The 20385-nt window shown below is 32.7% G+C and overlaps 1 pseudogene; it reads right to left on the bottom strand.

Moving 5' to 3' along the window:
* Positions 1-20385, bottom strand: part of LOC137248576 (T-complex protein 1 subunit eta-like) — a 184889-nt pseudogene that overhangs the window by 53095 nt on the left and 111409 nt on the right.

Here is a 20385-nt window from a genome sequence, read left to right as displayed (position 1 = left end):
ACATAAATCTATTGTTCAGACAGTGAATGTCTGATAAAGAGACAGAGAACCGCGTAATTGGGGGATTGGGGATTTTAAATTCCGATAGGCGCATTACGAGAAGTCACACTCGAGCGCTTGAAAATCAAATCGTGGGTTCAGTTTTCAACCAGATCGCCACTTGTATTCCGAGGGCCGTCGACTTTGTGCCCACAGACTATTTTAATAGGTGCGCGTCGCGGATCTTCGGATCTTTTGGCCCTGAACGCCCGATTAGGATCTCTGTCGCGAACGGGGTGTCAGTCAGTGAGGCTGAAAATTCATTGAACTTTTCCCAGAAGATCGATTTGGTGTGCCAAATGTCGGATAGCGGAGATGAGGGTGCCCGAGGGGGCGATGTTCCAGTGATGGGCGCACCAGTAGGGGATCCCAGAGGTCTTGATGCCCCTCTTCCTGAAGCCACCCGCCAAGACACCAATGTCGAACAGCTGAGCCGAATGATGGCTATGTTGGCGCAACAACAAGACTTGGTTGTGCAAATGGCAGGGGAGGTCAGGAGCATTAAGACCAATGTTGATATCCTTGGTGGTCGCGTAGCGGATATGGAGGCTTCCGCGCAACCTTCGGGACATCGGTCCGCCGTGGCATCAACGCCACAACCTCAAAACCAGAGGGGGGAAACTACTGCTCGTGACGGTACGCCGAATACCAATCGGACTGCCGAGCGGGACGGTGGTAACCCTCCAAGGTGGAAAAAATTAGATTTGGACAAGTGTTGATGTGCCAAACAAGGCAATGAGCGTCGAAAGCTTCGTATTCCGGGTAGAGAGAATGCGGGAACAACACAACATCTCCTACTACCAGTTGTTCACGGACTTTCATTGTCTGGTTTCCGGCGGTGCCTTGAAGTGGTATTGGCAGGTGCTCGAAGACCATTCCGATGATCCCGATTTTGGGTATTTTGGTCTGAAAGCAGAACTGCTAAGTCACTTCAAGCCCGCCGAGTCCGACTATGAAATAATCCGTGAAATAATGGAACGGAAACAGCAGCCCGCAGAAGCTTTCGACGACTTTTATAGCGAAGTCCACAACCCGAAGTTCCGTTTGCGGAAGAGGATCCCTGAGAGGGAATTGGTTGGCATAATTAGGGGAAATCTTAAACCGTACCTAGCCAACCTAACCTTCGCCATTAAAATGGACTCGTTGGCGGAGCTCAAAGCTGAGTGTAAGAGAGCGGAAAAACTCATTAGGGAAAATAAGAACCGGTCCAGACCAGTTAATGAGATAGGGTTCGAACAGCCAGATATACTGGGAGAGAGGAAGTTAGAAGCATCGCCCACCCCAACACCAATCCCAATCCTTACCCCAACACCAAACCACAGCCAATCCCAATAGTGTTCGTCCTTCTGTTAGTCCTTCCGTGTCCAACTCTACCGTCAATTCCTTTTGTGCATCACCCTTCCACTTGATGTTGTGTTTTTCGTGCGGTATGCCGGTGGATCACTTTGTGAAAAACCCGGCAGAAGCACAAAAACCAAATAAATGTTCGTCCTCGTTCCACAATATGGTCTGTTTTGCGTGTGGAAGTGATTCGTCCTTTTGCGTGTTTAAGCCCAAACAGGGAAACCCGAGGCTGGCGGAGTTGACCAGGGACTCCAGCCAGGAGATAGGCAACCCGGCAAACCTGAAATGAAAATTTTGAAGAAAGGAGAAATAGAACAGAGAGAGGAGGTTAAGAAACCACAAGGGATGGTGGAAAACGCGAAGTAAAGAGTTTACACCAAAGAAAGATAGAGTATGAAGAAGCAAGAAGAAGGATATTTTGTGAAACCATAAGTAATAATAGGAAAAAGAGAAATTTTGAGAAGATTCATAAGATGAGGGAGAAAATGAGATATTTTAAGAAGTTGCGCAGCAAAATTGTCGCGACAATTGTCACTGTAAAAGGTGACAATAGATTTTTCGCCAAAACCGCGATAGGAGGTAGGGAAGTTTTAGCTCTCTTGGACTCAGGGGCGAGTCCCAGCTGTTTAGGGAAAGGCTCAGCGGAACTACTGTGCAGTAAAGAGGCATTGATTGTGCCAATCAGGGGCCAAAATATCCGGACCGCGAACGGGGAGGAAACCGCCGTGGTAGGTGTCATAATGTTACCAGTCGAGTGGGATAATACGACCAGGGAATTAGAATTTTTGATAGTTCCTGATCTGCAACAGGAAGTATATTTTGGGATAGATTTTTGGCAGGCTTTCGGTATGAGTGTTGTAAGTAAGGGTGTGAGTGGTAGTGTGAATAGTGCCAGTGTGGCGGAGCTCGTTCCCGCCGAGGGTGACTTGTCTTTCGATGCTGTGCAGCACTTTTTGACGCCGGAGCAAAATAATAGGTTGGAGCGTGTGAAAGCCCAGTTCCCGTCCTTCGCGGTATTAGGGTTAGGCCAAACAGTTAAGGAGAAACACGTTATCGAGGTGGTTGACGAGAATCTGCCAGTAAAGCAGCGCCATTACCCGATTTCACCCGCTATCCAAAAACTCATATACGCAGAGTTAGATCGAATGTTGGACATGGGAGTCATTGAGGAGTCCAACAGCAGCTGGAATTCGCCGGTATCACTGGTAATAAAAGGGACGAAAAACCGCTTGTGCCTTGACGCTCGCAAAGTCAACGAACGAACAATTAAGGATGCCTACCCCTTACCCCACATTGATGGAATCCTCAGCCGACTAACAAAATACACGATTTATTTCCGCGATAGATTTGAAGGACGCTTTCTGGCAGATTCCTCTGGAGAAGAAGTCAAGAGAAAAGACTGCTTTTACTGTCCCTGGCCGACCCCTTTACCAATTTACCGTCATGCCTTTCGGGTTGTGCAATGCAGCACAACGAATGTGTCGTCTCATGGACAAGGTCATTCCGGCCGCTTTACGTGAATGTGTTTTTGTTTATCTTGACAATTTATTAGTTTGTTCTGTAGATTTCGAGTCCCATATGTGTCTGTTGGAGAAGGTCGCTCGGTGTCTTCGCGAGGCTAAGTTAACAATTAATGTCGAAAAGAGCAAGTTTTGTTTCAAAGAAGTTCAATATCTAGGGTACGTAGTCGGGGATGGTTGTATTAGGACAGACGCCAATAAAGTGGTGGCTGTGAGGGACTTTCCAGTTCCGAAAACCCCGAAGCAACTACGACGGTTCCTGGGTATATCGGGCTGGTACCGACGTTTCATACAGGACTATGCGACTATTGCAGCCCCGCTGCACGACTGCCTCAAGAAAGACAAAATCAAAAAGTTTGCAATGACGGAAGAAGCAATAAAATCATTTGAAATTTTAAAGAAGAGTTTGGTTTCTGCTTCGGTGCTCACACATCCTGACTTTAAGCGTCGTCTATATATTCAATGTGATGCATCAACGGATGGAGTGGGAGGGGTTTTGTTCCAACTAGACGATGACCAGAACGAAAGACCGATTGCCTAGGTTTCGGCAAAACTAAATAAAGCGCAGAAGAATTACAGCATAACAGAACTAGAATGCTATGCTGCGATCGTGAGTGTTAAAAGATTCCGACCTTATGTAGAAGGAACCCCGTTCACCATCATAACTGATCATGCCAGCCTCAAATGGCTCATGAATCAGAAAGATCTTTCTGGGAGATTGGCAAGGTGGAGTTTGAAACTCCAGGGTTATGATTTCGATATCCAACATCGAAAAGGTGCGCAAAACGTGGTTCCCGACACACTCTCACGAATGCACACGCACGAAATCCAGACGAACGACAGAGCCATCGACGTATGTCTCGAGTCACCGGGCTTCGAGTCGGAGGAGTATACGGAGTTGAAAAAGACGGTGACCGAGAATAAAGACAAGTTACCGGATTTGGTTTATCGGACGGTTACGTTTACAAACGGACGCAATTCGACAGGGGGGATGATCTTCTAGCGGACCAGACCTGGAAGCTATGGGTACCGTCGGAATTGCGACCGGGGCTGGTAGAGTCGTCTCACAGCTCAGCGTCCGCCGGTCATGGTTGTATCCACAAAACGCTATCCCGACTACGTCAAAAATATTACTGGCCAGGCATGGCAAGCGATGTATGTGTATTCGTTAAAGACTGCGAAACTTGCAAAGCAAATAAAACACAAAACGTTTTTAAACAACCATTAATGGGGAAACAAAAAGTCACAGAACGACCTTTCCAGCGTATTTTTATTGATTTTATGGGTCCCTATCCTCGTTCTAGTGATGGTAACGTGAATGTATTGGTTTGTCTAGATCACTTTACTAAGTTTGTGTTTTTAAAACCTATGAGAAGGGCCACTTCAGATGAGGTTATAAAATTTTTAGAGAAAGAAGTCTTTCACGTGTTTGGTGTGCCCGAATATGTCCATTCGGACAACGGCAAACAATTCGTCTCGGAAATATTCAAAGAGTTTTTGGAGAAATACGGCACGATGATAGGTGAACCTTAGTGAACCCAATTATTTCAGCAGACCTCCTGCCATCCACTTTCGACCAGAAAGATCTTGCTACCCTGCAAGACGTGGTGTCCGTCCAACGTTAACTGAGCTGACTCGAGGCCCAGCTATGGAGGAGCAATCCACAGGTGGCCAGCGGGATCCCGAAATCCCTACAGCCATCTTCATCCGGTTCAGTTGTACCGATGCGGGCTAAGAGATCCGCTTGACAGTTACCCTGGATATCACTATGGCCCGGGACCCAGATAATCTTAATTGTAAAATAATTCGATGCAATCGCAAGCTAGGCTAGGCACTCCCAGACTACCCTCGATCGCACTGTAGTTGAGCTCAAGGCCTTGATAGCCTATCAGAGTGGATGTTAAATTCCCTAACCGTAGTAGCACTGGATAGCATTCCATCCACCGCATCTTTAATCGCAGCAACTTCCGCTTGGAATACACTGCAGTGATCAGCCAACTAAAACTTGCGGCTTAAATTTAGCTCTTGACAAAAGACCCCCCCCCTCCAACCTTTCCATCCAGCTTCGACCCATCCGTGTACAAGTTAACCGGTCCCATGCCCCAGATAATTCCTCTTCCCCACTCCTCTCTCTCTGGAATGACTGGCGTGAAGGTTGTATAGGGAGCAGTTATCGGCATACAATAGTCCGTTCTGTCCGGGATAAAGTCGAAACTGGTAAGAAGGCTATAATGTCCGCGGTCAGAAAGTCCATATCCCATATCACGAAGCCTGACCAACGAGCTTGCCGCGGCCGCCTTTCCCGCAATATCTACTGGGTATATGTTCAGCATGATGTTCAGTGCCAAGGTAGGTGTTGTTCTGAAAGCGCCACTGATACCGTTCAGCGCCGTCCGTTGCACTGACACTAACATTTTGAAGGTGCTCGCCGTGTCCAGTGCTTTCCACCAGACCAGCACCCCATATAGCAGAATCGGTTTGACCACCATCTCATAAAGCCAGTGTACTACTCTTGGCGAGAGTTCCCATCTCTTTCCGATAGCCCCTCTGCAGCAGTACAAGGCAATGGCAGTCTTCCTGGCCCGATCTTCCACATTGGGTCTCCAGGACAGTTTCTTGTCCAAAACAATCCCCAAATATTCAACCCTATCAGAAAGTACCAACGGTACCCCTCCAATCGAGGGAGTTCTGAAATCGGGCAACTTATATCTCCTTGTGAAAAGAACCAATTCCGTTTTTCCCGGGTTGACCGCAAATCCACATGATTCAGCCCACCTAGCCACAGTATCCAAGTAGCCCTGCAAAACATCGCGCACGATGCCCAGAAATTTTCCTCTGACTAGTATAGCGAGGTCATCTGCATAGGAAACCACCCGACAACCATTGGCTTCCAGCTCCATAAGAAGCTCGTTGACTACCACAACCCAGAGGAGAGGAGATAGGACACCCCCCTGTGGCGTACCCCTGCACACATACCTCTTAATTATGGCCCCTCCCCACTCCGCTGTGACAATTCTGCCGCATAGAAGTTTGCTAATAAATTCAACCAGAGCCGACTCGACTCCTAAACCCACCAGAGCTCTTTCGATTGCCCCTGGTAAGACATTGTTAAAAGCCCCTCGATGTCTAGAAAGGCACCCAGAACATACTCTTTGTGTTCTAAGGACCCCTCTATTTGCTTTACAATCGAATGGAGAGCCGTTTCCGTCGATCTGCCCTTGCAGTACGCATGCTGTGAAGCCGACAATAACCCCTGAGGTATCCTTTCCCGTAGGTACAGTTCAATCAACCGCTCAAACGTCTTAAGAAGAAACGACGAGAGACTGATTGGCCTGAAATCCTAGGGGATACATGAGAGCTTCTGCCGGCCTTCGGAATGAAAATAACCCTAACCGTGTGCCAAGACTTCGGGATATAGTTAAGCCTGAGGCAGTTAGTATAGATGATGGCCAACCAGCGGCAGAAAACCCCAAAGACTTTTGAAGTTGCGCAGGAATGATTCCATCCGGGCCCGTAGACTTATAGGGCTTGAACCAACCTATAGCCCAGGTTATTTGACTTTCCCGTATTGGAATGGCAGGCACTTCTGCATGGCAAACGACCGCCGACCATGCAGGCGAAGATCCCTGCGCAACTGGGACATCGGGAAAATGATTGTCCAGTAAAAGTTTTAGGGACTCCTCGCTACTCATCGACCAGTCCCCACCATCATCTCGCAGATACCCCGTATAGAGTGAATCAAATATTTATAATAAGCTATAAATTTTTGCAAAAATTTTTCGAAGTTTGATAAATTTTTGTGAGTTAAATATAACTCTTTATTCTTTTTTTTTTATCTATGTATATACTATATATGAATACTATTTCCACAAATTACGTTATTGTGCTTAGGAAACAGATTTTTAATATAGGTGTTGTCTTATAGTTTTTTTGAAGCTGTCATAAATTACAACCATAATAATAAAACACTGCCTTAAAATATTGGTTTTGGAGTTTTGCTTTAAGTATGCCAATTTCGACTTTTTCGGCCATTTTCGGTAATTTTTCTTTTTTCGAAATTTTTTAATTCGATAAAAAATGTTTTCTGTATAAAGAGGTTTTTAACGATTCGGCCTTTTGTGCTTCGACAACTCGATCCCTCCATAACTCGAAGAAAAATTAACGGATCGTAAAAAGATTGGGTACACATATTTTTTCTTTATATCAGGAAATATCTATAGTATAAACAGACCGGATCGGTTTAAGACCACGCCCACTTTTATATACAACCCGTAGATTACCAAAAGCTATATCTTAGCGAACAATATTATGTTTGGTTTTACTGGTCTACAAATAATTAATTATTATATTAATTTGTTTTCTTCAAGACCAAGTTTATTATGTTTGTAAAATGTATATTTTACATGTTATATTATATTAAATTATTATACATAGAAAACGAGGAAATTAGAAAAAAAAACAAAGTTCACAGACCGTATAGCCGACTATTTCAAAACCCATGACGGTTTATCATCAGCGATCCATACATTGAAGGCTTGGCGTTTAGCACATCAGGCCATTTGCAAGTTTCTACTTATAACTCGTTTTCTACTCTTTGTTGTTTTTACTCTTCACCACCGTCAATTGGGTGCGCCAATCAGGTGCTATTATCTAATCAGACGAGGATTTTTGTTTCAGCCCATATGGGTTTTCTTAAACTTTTGCTTTTGTTAGAATTCCAGGGTGCTTTTTCCGTAGACTGAAAGTATTTAATGTTATGTTTAGTTTTACTGGTCTATATAATCTATATATTAATACGCTAACAAAATTTCCATACAATCAATTGACAGGCTGTTTCGCATACTTAGCATACGTAAAATCATATAAAAGTTATATGAATCGATTCGTATTGATCAGCCGCAGTGCATAGGCCTATTTTTGTTAACAAATATTACTCTAATTATTTAAAATTAATAGAAAAATTTTTTATAAGTTCGAAAATCTGTGCAACTATCGAAATTGTCATCTGTAGGATGCATTATGTTCACAAACCCATACATAGCTCCAAATTCTCAATTGTCGCGTTGCTCAAATGTTTCATCTCTACATATGTATATATTTATTCACGCCAAACGGTGAGAGAACTACTGCTTCGCTCATTTTCTGTTGAAATAAAATATTGTTCCCCATTGTTGCCAATTACCTATATTGGTCTGTACCAAAATCCTTAAAAAATTGTTCTAAAATAATTGTTAGCGCACAAAAAAAATTTAAAGAGAAGTAATAACTTAACCGGCCTATTTTTTGGACAAATTTTACTTACACGTAAAAGCATAGGTCTTTATTTAACAGATTCTTTGTTTTTCATTTTAGGTGCTTTAAAAAAATTAAATCAGAAATAATGAGTCAACTTTTGTTCAAACTCACTAAATTTATTTATTTATAACAATTAATTGCAAATTTGACCCAAATGTTTTTTGCATTTCCAGATCTTATGCTCATTTTAGATATAGCACGTCTTATAGTGAACAAAAAATAAATAAATTTGCTACAAAGATATTACATTAAAATTTGTATATTGTCTTTTATGTTAATTTATTTTGATATTTCTTATTTTATTATATTATCTTTTATCACGTTGTATATTAAATTTGCTACAAAGATATTACATTAAAATGTGTATATTGTCTTTTATGTTAATTTATTTTGATATTTCTTATTTTATTTTATTATATTATTTTTTATCACGTTGTATATTAAATTTGCTACAAAGATATTACAGTAAAATGTGTATATTGTCTTTTGTGCAAATTTATTTTGATATTTATTATATTATTTTATTATATTATCTTTTATCACGTTGTATATTAAATTTGCTACAAAGATATTACATTAAAATTTGTATATTGTCTTTTATGCTAATTTATTTTGATATTTCTTATTTTATTTTATTATATTATTTTTTATCAGGTTGAATATTAAATTTGCTACAAAGATATTACAGTAAAATGTGTATATTGTCTTTTGTGCTAATTTATTTTGATATTTATTATATTATTTTATTATATTATCTTTTATCACGTTGTATATTAAATTTGCTACAAATATATTACATAAAAATGTGTATATTGTCTTTTATGCTAATTTATTTTGATATTTCTTATTTTATTTTATTATATTATCTTTTATCACGTTGTATATTAAATTTGCTACAAAGATATTACATTAAAATTTGTATATTGCCTTTTATGCTAATTTATTTTGATATTTCTTATTTTATTTTATTATATTATCTTTTATTTCAACTTAGTTTATTATTATTCAAATGCGAATTAATTGAATCGGAAAATTTCACGTTGTATATTAAACGAAAAAAAAACGATCCAAAAACCTTTTCGATTTTAGGTCGAAATATTGCATAAGCTGTATATTTCTCTATTATCTATATATTAATACGCTAACAAAATTTCCATACAATCAATTGACAGGCAGTTTCGCATACTTAGCATACGTAAAATCACATAAATGTTATATGAATCGATTCGTATTGATCAGCCGCAGTGCATAGGCCTAGTTTTGTTAACAAATATTTCTCTATTTGTTTATAATTAATAGAAAAAGTTTTGTGTAAATTCGAAAATCTGTGCAACTATCGAAATTGCCATCTGTAGGACGCATTATGTTCACAAACCCCCCTGAGTACATAGCTCCAAATTCTCAATTGTCGCGTTGCTCAAATGTTTCATCTCTACATATGTATATATTTGTACACGCCAAACGGTGAGAGAACTACTGTTTCGCTCATTTTCTGTTGAAATAAAATATTGTTCCCCATTGTTGCCAATTACCTATATTGGTCTGTACCAAAATCGTTAAAAAATTGTTCTAAAATAATTGTTAGCGCACAAAAAAACTTTAAAGAGAAGTAATAACTTAACCGGCATATTTTTTGGATAAATTTTACTTACACGTAAAAGCATAGGTCTTTATTTAACAGCTTCTTTGTTTTTCATTTTAGGTGCTTTAAAAAAAATGAAATCAGAAATAATGAGTCAACTTTTGTTCAAACTCACAAAATTTATTTATTTATAACAATTAATTGCAAATTTGACCCAAATGTTTTTTGCATTTCCAGATCTTATGCTCATTTTAGATATAGCACGTCTTATAGTGAACAAAAAATAAATAAATTTTCTACAAAGATATTACATTAAAATTTGTATATTGTCTTTTATGCTAATTTATTTTGATATTTCTTATTTTATTTTATTATATTATTTTTTATCACGTTGTATATTAAATTTGCTACAAAGATATTACAGTAAAATGTCCATATTGTCTTTTGTGCCAATTTATTTTGATATTTATTATATTATTTTATTATATTATCTTTTATCACGTTGTATATTAAATTTGCTACAAAGATATTACATTAAAATTTGTATATTTTCTTTTATGCTAATTTATTTTGATATTTCTTATTTTATTTTATTATATTATTTCTTACGACGTTGTATATTAAATTTGCTACAAAATATTACAGTAAAATGTGTATATTGTCTTTTGTGCTAATTTATTTTGATATTCATTATATTATTTTATTATATTATCTTTTATCACGTTGTATATTAAATTTGCTACAAAGATATTACATTAAAATTTGTATATTGTTTTTATGCTAATTTATTTTGATATTTCTTATTTTATTTTATTATATTATCTTTTATTTCAACTTAGTTTATTATTATTTAAATGCGACTTGATTGAATCGGGAAATTTCTCGTTGTATATTAAACGAAAAAAACGACCCAAAAACGTTTTCGATTTTAGGTCGAAATATTGCATAGGCCGCATATTACTCTATAATCTATATATTAATACGCTAACTAAATTTCTATATAATCAATTGGCAGGCTGTTTCGCATACTTATCATACGTAAAATCATATACAAGTTATATGAATAGATTCGTATTGATCAGCCGCAGTGCATAGGCCTATTTTTGTTAACAAATATTACTCTATTTGTTTATAATTAATAGAAAAAGTTTTTTGTACATTCGAAAATTTGTGCAACTATCGAAATTGCCATCTGTAGGACGCATTATGTTCACAAACCCCCCTGAGTACATAGCTCCAAATTCTCAATTTCGCGTTGCTCAAATGTTTCATCTCTACATATGTATATTGTTGTACACGCCAAACGGTGAGAGAACTACTGCTTCGCTCATTTTCTGTTGAAATAAAATATTGTTTCCCATTGTTGCCAATTACCTAGGTTGGTCTGTACCAAAATCCTGAAAAAATTGTTCTAAAATAATTTTTAGCGCACAAAAAAACTTTAAAGAGAAGTAATAACTTAACCGGCCTATTTTTTTGGACAAATTTTACTTACACGTAAAAGCATGGGTCTTTACTTAACAGATTCTTTGTTTTTCTTTTTGGGTGCTTTAAAAAAAATGAAATCAGAAATAATGAGTCAACTTTTGTTCAAACTCACTAAATTTATTTATTTATAACAATTAATTGCAAATTTGACCCAAATGTTTTTTTGCATTTCCAGATTTTATGCTCATTTTAGATATAGCACGTCTTATAGTGAACAAAAAATAAATAAATTTGCTACAAAGATTTTGCATTAAAATTTGTATATTGTCTTTTATGCTAATTTATTTTGAAATTTCTTATTTTATTTTAATATATTATCTTTTATTTCAACTTAGTTTATTATTATTCAAATGCATATATTGTCTTTTATGCTAATTTATTTTTATATTTCTTATTTTATTTTAATATATTATTTTTTATCACGTTTTATATTAAATTTGCTACAAAGATATTACAGTAAAATATGTATATTGTCTTTTGTGCTAATTTATTTTGATATTTATTATATTATTTTATTATATTACCTTTTATCACGTTGTATATTAAATTTGCTACAAAGATATTACATTAAAATTTGTATATTGTCTTTTATGCTAATTTATTTTGATATTTCTTATTTTATTTTATTATATTATTTTTTATGACGTTGTATATTAAATTTGCTACAAAGATATTACAGTAAAATGTGTATATTGTCTTTTGTGCTAATTTATTTTGATATTTCTTATTTTATTTTATTATATTATCTTTTATCACGTTGTGTATTAAATTTGCTACAAAGATATTACATTAAAATGTGTATATTGTCTTTTATGCTAAAGTATTTTAATATTTCTTATTTTATTTTATTATATTATCTTTTATCACGTTGAATATTAAATTTGCTACAAAGATATTACATTAAAATTTGTATATTGCCTTTTATGCTAATTTATTTTGATATTTCTTATTTTATTTTATTATATTATCTTTTATTTCAACTTAGTTTATTATTATTCAAATGAAACTTAATTGAATCGGAAAATTTCACGTTGTATATTAAGCGAAAAAAAAACCACCCAAAAACGTTTTCGATTTTAGGTCGAAATATTGCATAGGCTGTATATTACTCTATTATCTATATATTAATACGCGAACAAAATTTCCATACAATCAATTGACAGGCTGTTTCGCATACTTAGCATACGTAAAATCACATAAAAGTTATATGAATCGATTCGTATTGATCAGTCGCAGTGCATAGGCCTATTTTTGTTAACAAATATTTCTCTATTTGTTTATAATTAATAGAAACAGTTTTGTGTAAATTCGAAAATCTGTGCAACTATCGAAATTGCCATCTGTAAGACGCATTATGTTCACAAACCCCCCTGAGTACATAGCTCCAAATTCTCAATTGTCGCGTTGCTCAAATGTTTCATCTCTACATATGTATATATTTGTACACAACAAACGGTGAGAGAACTACTGCTTCGCTCATTTTCTGTTGAAATAAAATATTTTTTCCCATTGTTGCCAATTACCTATATTGGTCTGTACCAAAATCCTTAAAAAATTGTTCTAAAATAATTGTTAGCGCACAAAAAAACTTTAAAGAGAAGTAATAACCTAACCGGCCTATTTTTTTGGACAAATTTTACTTACACGTAAAAGCATAGGTCTTTATTTAACAGATTCTTTGTTTTTCATTTTAGGTGCTTTAAAAAAATGAAATCAGAAATAATGAGTCACCTTTTGTTCAAACTCACTAAATTTATTTATTTATAACAATTAATTGCAAATTTGACCCAAATGTTTTTTGCATTTCCAGATCTTATGCTCATTTTAGATATAGCACGTCTTATAGTGAACAAAAAATAAATAAATTTTCTACAAAGATATTACATTAAAATTTGTATATTTTCTTTTATGCTAATTTATTTTGATATTTCTTATTTTATTTTATTATATTATTTCTTACGACGTTGTATATTAAATTTGCTACAAAATATTACAGTAAAATGTGTATATTGTCTTTTGTGCTAATTTATTTTGATATTCATTATATTATTTTATTATATTATCTTTTATCACGTTGTATATTAAATTTGCTACAAAGATATTACATTAAAATTTGTATATTGTCTTTTATGCTAATTTATTTTGATATTTCTTATTTTATTTTATTATATTATCTTTTATTTCAACTTAGTTTATTATTATTTAAATGCGACTTGATTGAATCGGGAAATTTCTCGTTGTATATTAAACGAAAAAAACGACCCAAAAACGTTTTCGATTTTAGGTCGAAATATTGCATAGGCCGCATATTACTCTATAATCTATATATTAATACGCTAACTAAATTTCCATATAATCAATTGGCAGGCTGTTTCGCATACTTAGCATACGTAAAATCATATACAAGTTATATGAATAGATTCGTATTGATCAGCTGCAGTGCATAGGCCTATTTTTGTTAACAAATATTACTCTATTTGTTTATAATTAATAGAAAAAGTTTTTTGTACATTCGAAAATTTGTGCAACTATCGAAATTGCCATCTGTAGGACGCATTATGTTCACAAACCCCCCTGAGTACATAGCTCCAAATTCTCAATTTCGCGTTGCTCAAATGTTTCATCTCTACATATGTATATTGTTGTACACGCCAAACGGTGAGAGAACTACTGCTTCGCTCATTTTCTGTTGAAATAAAATATTGTTTCCCATTGTTGCCAATTACCTAGGTTGGTCTGTACCAAAATCCTGAAAAAATTGTTCTAAAATAATTTTTAGCGCACAAAAAAACTTTAAAGAGAAGTAATAACTTAACCGGCCTATTTTTTTGGACAAATTTTACTTACACGTAAAAGCATGGGTCTTTACTTAACAGATTCTTTGTTTTTCTTTTTGGGTGCTTTAAAAAAAATGAAATCAGAAATAATGAGTCAACTTTTGTTCAAACTCACTAAATTTATTTATTTATAACAATTAATTGCAAATTTGACCCAAATGTTTTTTTGCATTTCCAGATTTTATGCTCATTTTAGATATAGCACGTCTTATAGTGAACAAAAAATAAATAAATTTGCTACAAAGATTTTGCATTAAAATTTGTATATTGTCTTTTATGCTAATTTATTTTGAAATTTCTTATTTTATTTTAATATATTATCTTTTATTTCAACTTAGTTTATTATTATTCAAATGCATATATTGTCTTTTATGCTAATTTATTTTTATGTTTCTTATTTTATTTTATTATATTATTTTTTATCACGTTTTATATTAAATTTGCTACAAAGATATTACAGTAAAATGTGTATATTGTCTTTTGTGCTAATTTATTTTGATATTTATTATATTATTTTATTATATTACCTTTTATCACGTTGTATATTAAATTTGCTACAAAGATATTACATTAAAATTTGTATATTGTCTTTTATGCTAATTTATTTTGATATTTCTTATTTTATTTTATTATATTATTTTTTATGACGTTGTATATTAAATTTGCTACAAAGATATTACAGTAAAATGTGTATATTGTCTTTTGTGCTAATTTATTTTGATATTTCTTATTTTATTTTATTATATTATCTTTTATCACGTTGTGTATTAAATTTGCTACAAAGATATTACATTAAAATGTGTATATTGTCTTTTATGCTAAAGTATTTTGATATTTCTTATTTTATTTTATTATATTATCTTTTATCACGTTGTATATTAAATTTGCTACAAAGATATTACATTAAAATTTGTATATTGCCTTTTATGTTAATTTATTTTGATATTTCTTATTTTATTTTATTATATTATCTTTTATTTCAACTTAGTTTATTATTATTCAAAGGCAACTTAATTGAATCGGAAAATTTCACGTTGTATATTAAGCGAAAAAAAAACCACCCAAAAACGTTTTCCATTTTAGGTCGAAATATTGCATAGGCTGTATATTACTCTATTATCTATATATTAATACGCGAACAAAATTTCCATACAATCAATTGACAGGCTGTTTCGCATACTTAGCATACGTAAAATCACATAAAAGTTATATGAATCGATTCGTATTGATCAGTCGCAGTGCATAGGCCTATTTTTGTTAACAAATATTTCTCTATTTGTTTATAATTAATAGAAACAGTTTTGTGTAAATTCGAAAATCTGTGCAACTATCGAAATTGCCATCTGTAAGACGCATTATGTTCACAAACCCCCCTGAGTACATAGCTCCAAATTCTCAATTGTCGCGTTGCTCAAATGTTTCATCTCTACATATGTATATATTTGTACACAACAAACGGTGAGAGAACTACTGCTTCGCTCATTTTCTGTTGAAATAAAATATTTTTTCCCATTGTTGCCAATTACCTATTTTGATCTGTACCAAAATCCTTAAAAAATTGTTCTAAAATAATTGTTAGCGCACAAAAAAACTTTAAAGAGAAGTAATAACCTAACCGGCCTATTTTTTTGGACAAATTTTACTTACACGTAAAAGCATAGGTCTTTATTTAACAGATTCTTTGTTTTTCATTTTAGGTGCTTTAAAAAAATGAAATCAGAAATAATGAGTCACCTTTTGTTCAAACTCACTAAATTTATTTATTTATAACAATTAATTGCAAATTTGACCCAAATGTTTTTTGCATTTCCAGATCTTATGCTCATTTTAGATATAGCACGTCTTATAGTGAACAAAAAATAAATAAATTTTCTACAAAGATATTACACTAAAATTTGTATATTGTCTTTTATGCTAATTTATTTTGATATTTCTTATTTTATTTTATTATATTATTTTTTATCACGTTGTATATTAAATTTGCTACAAAGATATTACAGTAAAATGTCCATATTGTCTTTTGTGCCAATTTATTTTGATATTTATTATATTATTTTATTATATTATCTTTTATCACGTTGTATATTAAATTTGCTACAAAGATATTACATTAAAATTTGTATATTTTCTTTTATGCTAATTTATTTTGATATTTCTTATTTTATTTTATTATATTATTTCTTACGACGTTGTATATTAAATTTGCTACAAAATATTACAGTAAAATGTGTATATTGTCTTTTGTGCTAATTTATTTTGATATTCATTATATTATTTTATTATATTATCTTTTATCACGTTGTATATTAAATTTGCTACAAAGATATTACATTAAAATTTGTATATTGTCTTTTATGCTAATTTATTTTGATATTTCTTATTTTATTTTATTATATTATCTTTTATTTCAACTTAGTTTATTATTATTTAAATGCGACTTGATTGAATCGGGAAATTTCTCGTTGTATATTAAACGAAAAAAACGACCCAAAAACGTTTTCGATTTTAGGTCGAAATATTGCATAGGCCGCATATTACTCTATAATCTATATATTAATACGCTAACTAAATTTCCATATAATCAATTGGCAGGCTGTTTCGCATACTTAGCATACGTAAAATCATATACAAGTTATATGAATAGATTCGTATTGATCAGCCGCAGTGCATAGGCCTATTTTTGTTAACAAATATTACTCTATTTGTTTATAATTAATAGAAAAAGTTTTTTGTACATTCGAAAATTTGTGCAACTATCGAAATTGCCATCTGTAGGACGCATTATGTTCACAAACCCCCCTGAGTACATAGCTCCAAATTCTCAATTTCGCGTTGCTCAAATGTTTCATCTCTACATATGTATATTGTTGTACACGCCAAACGGTGAGAGAACTACTGCTTCGCTCATTTTCTGTTGAAATAAAATATTGTTTCCCATTGTTGCCAATTACCTAGGTTGGTCTGTACCAAAATCCTGAAAAAATTGTTCTAAAATAATTTTTAGCGCACAAAAAAACTTTAAAGAGAAGTAATAACTTAACCGGCCTATTTTTTTGGACAAATTTTACTTACACGTAAAAGCATGGGTCTTTACTTAACAGATTCTTTGTTTTTCTTTTTGGGTGCTTTAAAAAAAATGAAATCAGAAATAATGAGTCAACTTTTGTTCAAACTCACTAAATTTATTTATTTATAACAATTAATTGCAAATTTGACCCAAATGTTTTTTTGCATTTCCAGATTTTATGCTCATTTTAGATATAGCACGTCTTATAGTGAACAAAAAATAAATAAATTTGCTACAAAGATTTTGCATTAAAATTTGTATATTGTCTTTTATGCTAATTTATTTTGAAATTTCTTATTTTGTTTTATTATATTATTTTTATCACGTTGAATATTAAATTTGCTACAAAGATATTACATTAAAATTTGTATGTTGTCTTTTATGCTAATTTATTTTGATATTTCTTATTTTATTTTATTATATTATCTTCTATTACGTTGTATATTAAATTTGCTACAAAGATATTACATTAAAATTTGTATATGTCTTTTATGCTAATTTATTTTGATATTTCTTATTTTATTTTATTATATTATCTTTTATCACGTTGTATATTAAATTTGCTACAAAGATATTACATTACAATTTGTATATTATCTTTTATGCTAATTTATTTTGATATTTCTTATTTTATTTTATTATATTATCTTTTATCACGTTGTATATTAAATTTGCTACAAAGATATTACATTAAAATTTGTATATTGTTTTTATGCTAATTTATTTTGATATTTCTTATTTTATTTTATTATATTATCTTTTATTTCAATTTTGTTTATTATTATTTAAATGCAACTTGATTGCATCGGAATATTTCACGTTGTATATTAAACGAAAAAACGACCCAAAAACGTTTTCGATTTTGGGTCGAAATATTGCATAGGCCGTATACTAATCTATTATCTATATATTAATACGCTAACTAAATTTCCATACAATCAATTGACAGGCTGTTTCGCATACTTGGCATACGTAAAATCATATAAAAGTTATATGAATAGATTCTTGTTGATCAGCCGCAGTTCATAGGCCTATTTTTGTTAACAAATATTACTCTAATTGTTTATAATTAATAGAATAAGGTTTTTGTAAATTCGAAAATCTGTGCAACTATCGAAATTGCCATCTGTAGGACGCATTATGTTCACAAACCCCCCTGAGTACATAGCTCCAAATTCTCAATTGTCGCGTTGCTCAAATGTTTCATCTCTACATATGTATATATTTGTACACGCCAAACGGTGAGAGAACTACTGCTTCGCTCATTTTCTGTTGAAATAAAATATTGTTTCCCATTGTTGCCAATTACCTATGTTGGTATGTACCAAAATCCTTAAAAAATTGTTCTAAAATAATTTTTAGCGCACAAAAAATTTAAAGAGAAGTAATAACTCAACCGGCCAATTTTTTTGGACAAATTTTACTTACACGTAAAATCATAGGTCTTTATTTAACAGATTCTTTGGTTTTCTTTTTGGGTGCTTTAAAAAAAAATGAAATCAGAAATAATGAGTCAATTTTTGTTCAAACTCACTAAATTTATTTATTTATAACAATTAATTGCAAATTTGACCCAAATGTTTTTGCATTTCCAGATTTTATGCTCATTTTAGATATAGCACGTCTTATAGTGAACAAAACATAAATAAATTTGCTACAAAGATATAGCATTAAAATTTGTATATTGTCTTATATGCTAATTTATTTTGATATTTCTTATTTTATTTTAATATATTATCTTTTATCACATTGTATATTAAATTTGCTACAAAGATATTACATTAAAATTTGTATAATGTCTTTTATGCTAATTTATTTTGATATTTCTTATTTTATTTTATTATATTATCTTTTATCACGTTGCATATTAAATTTGCTACAAAGATATTACATTAAAATGTGTATATTTTCTTTTATGCTAATTTATTTTGATATTTCTTATTTTATTTTATTATATTATCTTTTATCACGTTGTATATTAAATTTTCTACAAAGATATTACATTAAAATTTGTATATTGCCTTTTATGGTAATTTGTTTTGATATTTCTTATTTTATTTTATTATATTATCTTTTATCACGTTGTATATTAAATTTGATACAAAGATATTACATTAAAATTTGTATATTGTCTTTTATGCTAATTTATTCTGATATTTCTTATTTTATTTTATTATATTTGTTGATATACAACTCTGTTCACAATTCACATATTCATGCAACCTTGTAAGATGTCAAATTTGAATTCAACTTCTTTAGCTTCTTCTCTTTGCTTTCAACAAGTAAACTTCGTATTATATTTCGTGTTAAATAAAACTACTTTGTATTGAACTTAAACATGTGTATATTGATTTTACTTGGATCGGAGGAAACTTCCACAGTGTTAAGTACACTATAAACTTCAAAAGTTCAACAGGTTATGGACCCATGTGCAAATTCCTGCTGTCCACGTAGAATTGCGTTTTTTCATTAAAAATTGTGAAATCGAGATGGCGTCATCAATGTTCAACATTGAGAAGTTAAATGAGTTAAATTATGACTCGTGGATTTTGCAACTCAAGAGCGTTCTTGTTCATCAAGATCTGTGGTCCGTTGTGAGCGGAGAACTGGTGTGTCCGGGAACAGATGCTGAGGAAAAGGATGTGTTGCTTTGGAAAGCAAAAGACGACAAGGCTAAGGCTACAATAATCCTTAGCATAACGCCCAAGCAAATTCAACACGTAAAAAGTTGCAGCACAGCAGTCCAAAAGGCCCCGTAAGAAAAGTAACATTGTTCAAACAATTACTTAGTACACGTATGAACAACGGAGAATGTGTTCAGCAATATGTTTGCAAATTCACATCTAATGCAGAAAAACTTGCGGAAATTGGTGTAGTAGTGCAAGAAGAGTTGTTGGTAATTATGCTACTAGCAAGCCTACCAAGATCATATGAAAACTTGGTTGTGGCACTGGAATCACGAGACGACTTACCAAAGCTTGATGCTGTAAAAGTAAAGCTAATAGAAGAAGGCGAAAGGCGAAAATCATATAATTCGGAGTGTGCTGGAAGTAGCGTGCAAGCATTCGTAGCACAAGAGTATGCATGCGCCAGTAAACAGAATTCTTCGAAAGAAAAGTCAAATGGCAGCGTTGCTAACGCAAGCAAAAGCAAAAACTTTGGACGGTTATCAAATTTGAAATGCTTCAGCTGTGGAAAGAAGGGACATTTCGC

The sequence above is a fragment of the Eurosta solidaginis genome, chromosome 4, assembly GCF_040869045.1.
Source record: "Eurosta solidaginis isolate ZX-2024a chromosome 4, ASM4086904v1, whole genome shotgun sequence".
In the NCBI taxonomy this organism is placed as follows: Eukaryota; Metazoa; Arthropoda; class Insecta; order Diptera; family Tephritidae; genus Eurosta; species Eurosta solidaginis.
Note: the sequence above shows the minus strand (reverse complement) of the source record. Positions and strands in the feature narration are given on the sequence as shown.